This window comes from Mus pahari, chromosome 3 (assembly GCF_900095145.1).
Source record: "Mus pahari chromosome 3, PAHARI_EIJ_v1.1, whole genome shotgun sequence".
NCBI lineage: Eukaryota > Metazoa > Chordata > Mammalia > Rodentia > Muridae > Mus > Mus pahari.
The window spans coordinates 7,188,778-7,193,332 of NC_034592.1; positions in this window are offsets into that span (position 1 = coordinate 7,188,778).

The window sequence follows — 4,555 nt, forward strand, 5'->3', positions numbered from 1 at the left end:
ATTTGGAAAGAGATTAAGTCATGAGGGCTCTGGCCTCTTCAATAAGCCTCATGAGAGGGCTGGAAGATTAAAGCCTTTTTTGGACCTCTGCAGTTCATGGATGCCTGGAATCTGTAAGTAACTGACCTTTATCAGATTAGAAACATGGCAGTTTCTTGGACTTCACAGCCTCTAAAGGGGAATAAATTTCTTTTATACTCAACCCAGTTTCAAGGGTTTGGTTCTAGCAACAAAAATGGATTAAAAGACCACACCTATCTGGGTATATAATGTTAGGTGTGAGGTCTTGCAGAATATAGCTAATTTGGATTTATTTTCAGTAGATTGCTTAGATGCCACAGTTGCAGACACTGGAATCTGTTACCTACATGCTTAGAAGGATTACATTGGTTATCAAGGAAAGAAAATATTATCAGAAATTTAAATGTTAATTGTGGATCTCTAGAGGTTTCGGTAAAGTTTTGTCCCAACTGGTTACATAATGTGGTCAGGAACAAATGCTATCTGAATTATGCGACTAGCCATTGCTTTATTTATTTTGTGAACTTTGGAGATGCTGAGAACCTGGACCAGAAAGTGGAGTGGATGATGTTCCTCAAAGTATCTTTCAACCTTTTGCTGACCTGAATAGGTTACTTGTGTTTTCAAATCAGAATCCCTGGCCAGAGGTATCCACTGGAAAGTGAGGATTTTGACACAGCTTCTAAGATGACATGGTAGTGAGATAGAGTGCAATGTCAGCTTCAGCCAATGCAATGCTAGTTCAAATGCATATATTTCTACATCTTTGGGGGCAGAGTGATGTTTTTCATGTGAGGTGTGGGTAGGAACCTTTCTTACGTGCACTCAGTGGGTTTTTTTCATGTGTGGTGGGATATGAAACAAGAGATGTCTTGTTTGAATAGTTTCTTATGTACCCATTTGTCCTGTGTGGCTTGTGCTTATTTTATTATCTTTGAAGAAGGAAATGCAGTATTCATTTCTTCCTGTTTCATATTCTCTACTACTGCTGTGCCAATTTTATTTGTCAGTAGTGGCAAGCTTGGATCACTAAGCACAGGACATGAACATCTGAAAAGATAGGTGATAATAAGGTTTATTCTTCTTTGCATTTATTTTAGCAAGCAGATTATTAAGCATTTATTCCTTCAGCTACTTTTTGCAGAGCAGCCAAGATCCAGAACCTCCTAAAGGAGACAGCTGATGCTGTGAATTACATCAAGTTTCCTTTGAATTTATTTCTCTCTAAATCATGGTAAGGATGAGATCTAAAATACACCCAGCAATTGTTTTCAGGTAAATTAGTGAGAAAATCATACTATTAACTTGAATATTTTATTGAAGTGGCTTATAGATTAAAAGCTATGCTACAGGTTAGGTGTGATGATAAATCTCTAAATCCTGCTTGGGAAGCTGAGGCAGTGGAAGGCCAGTCTGAGCTACATATGAAGTCCTAGGTCAGTCTGGGGTCATAGCCAGACTCTACCACAGAAGAGCCAAAGAAACCAGAAGCCCTATGATAAAATTATTTTTTAAAGATTTACTTATTTATTATATATGAGTACACTGTAGCTGTCTTCAGACACACCAGAGAGGGCATCAGATTTCATTACAGATGGTTGTGAGCCACCATGTGGCTGCTGAGATTTGAACTCAGGACCTCTGGAAGAGCAGTCAGTGCTCTTAACTGCTGAACTATCTCTCCAGCCTGATAAAATAATTATTAATGCGCATTTGACTACTGCCTAGAATCTGAGACAGCAGGGAGATTTAGCATTGTGGGAGAAGCATAGTGTCTGAATCTTCTTCATTTTCGGCTCAGATGTTTCCTCAGAGATAAAATTTACCTGTTTTATTGTATTTAATGAGATTGGTTGTTAAATCACTGTAGATAACATGTACCTGGGGAGCTTTCATTACACACACACACACACACACACACACACACACACACACACACACACACACACAAAGCTTTCCTCTGAAACCACATTTTATAAGATGAATGCATGAGGATCCCATGACCATCAAGATTGGTCTGGTTTGCCCTGGGGTATGTAACCAGCCCTATGATGAAAGGTTTTCTTTGTAGTTTTGTCTGAGAATAAAAACAAAAATAGGATCTTGAAGTAATGTGAAATGTACATTTTTCTCTTAATTCATCACAATACTAAGGAAGAGCTGGCAAGGCATCTGAGAAGGAAAGTGTTCTTATGCACAGTTTTCTATGTAGGTGCTATAGTTGGGAACCTCCCCCAGAAAGTGTGTTGGGAACACAGTCCCCAGCCATAAGTGTCATTTTGAGAGGTGAGGTCTTTGAGAGCTAACTGGGTTAGTGAATTACTGGGATATTGAGGGGCTGGCTTTGTTATTAAAGCGGCTGTCTGCCGCCTTACTCTGCTCTGCAGTTAATGCCATCAGCCCTGTTTTGATAGCAAGAAGGGCCTCTTTGGAAACAGTCACCATGCTGCACTTGGACTCTCCAGACTTCAGAACTGTGAGATAAGACCTGGCTGTTGTGCTCAGTTTTAGCAACAGAATGCTGCTGCAGACAAACATATCTGATAGTTCAGAAGTGGGTGTGTAGCATGGACTGATTTTAACAGCCGTCACGTGGAGGTGTATCTAGACTATGTCAAAGTCAGAATATATGTATTTCATGTATTTATTCCCATGTTTTTAAGTGTAGTGGGTGTAGGCTATTTATGCCCACTGTTGACTCCCTAGTTCTAAAGAGGAGGTACTTAGCATCTGAATGAGGGAATAAATTGGAAGGAATTAGGAGCTTTGAAAAATATTTAGTGGATGGATATGATATGGAAAAATGACTAAAAATTCTGGGTATAATCATTGATAAAACTATCTGGGCATTTTAAACTAAAATAGTCAGTTACAGAAAAGATTATATTTGGGATTATAACCAGGGTGTCTTGTATGCTGAGCACACCCTCTACTACTGAGCTTCATTTCTAGCTCCAAAGTATTAAAATTCTGTAATGAACAGACTTAGCAATAACTAAATTTATCTTTGTGCCACCTTTCAAGCATCTTAAGAAATTGAACCAATAGAACCACGCAGAACTTTGGCCAGTCTGAGTTGATGCAGAAGGTGCCGTGCTTTGGATGAGTATACCCTGACCAAGTCCAGAATATAGCAGTTTCTACCTCTCTTTCCTCTCTATGGCCTGGCCTGAAATGTTGGACGCATTTCAAGCATTCTTTCAGGATGGCGTATTCAGGAGCACTGACAGCATGCTTGTGCCAGTTGATCAATGGGACCAGGGTAAGTAGCATGAATCGGATCAAAACTGTATTTCCTCTGCTGTAAACTGGGTCAATGTCAATTGTTCTCCAAGGGAAAGATCAGAGAGAGAATTCACTGTTATCAGATCACTCTTCATAAAATATAATCCAAGTTCTCACAATTGAAATTTCTAAATAAATGGTCAGTTTGTGTATAAAGATGTACGGCAAACAAATTAATTGCTTTAGATGGAATTCCTTAGAATTTGTGTGCCTTTAGAGAAGAACTTAACTTGGTTTAATCTTCCTGCATTGCACACCCCCTAGGAGGTGCGGAGTTCTGCTGGACTGGGTCTTTTGCTGTGAAACTCTGGGTAGCTGAGAAGTGTCTGTGCTACACAGGGTCTCAGCTTCCTGGGACCTCCCTCCACCAGCTTCCCTCTTACTTGTGTTCCTGACAAACATTCTGGTTTCTCACAATTGTCACTCTCCGCTCCTAACTCTCCATTGTGATGTCTTATATTGGTTAGAGACATTTGACTTCATTAGAATCAACTTAACGAATTAACTGGGTTTTACTTTTTCTAACCTGGAGGGGAGGGGCTGTACCGTGAGTCACGTGCTTAAGCTTTAGTTTCGCCCCGCCCCCCTTTACCTAATCTTTGGTAGCTGTTGATGGTATTGTGGGTTTGGCCATTGAATAGGTCTCTGAATGCATGCATGCAGTGCCTGATTTAAATGTCAAATGCTGGCTGTGCTAATCCTCAAAATTAGCCCAATTTGTCACAAGCTGCCCAGTGCTTGGCTTCCTTCCTTGCAGAGATAAGCGGTCACAAACATATCTGCCATCACCTCCTTTCTGTATATACATTTCTGTGGTTAGTTCACTACTCCCCTAAACTTTGAAGTAGTGCACATTTCAGCCTTCACAGAAGACTGCACGTCATACTGTGCACAAACACTTTGGGTACAGACCTGACTGCTCCCTGCAAATGTCTTTGATAATAGCTTTTCAGTGAGTGTGAATTATGTCTATTCTGGAAACTAGTCCTCCATGTCCCTAGCCCTCAAGTCCATGAGAGGAAACTACTTTCTTCTCATATTGAGATGTTGAACAGTTGAGTAGGCACTCACGTTCACATATTGACAATTAAAATATAAACAATGGTGGTTTGAAGAGAGGATATGACTTGATCCCAAGGGGGTATGCGCATTTAATATTTTAAAGCAATTGAAGTAGAAAATACACTCTTGCCTGTGGGCGTACACACACACACACACACACGCACACACACACACACACACACACACA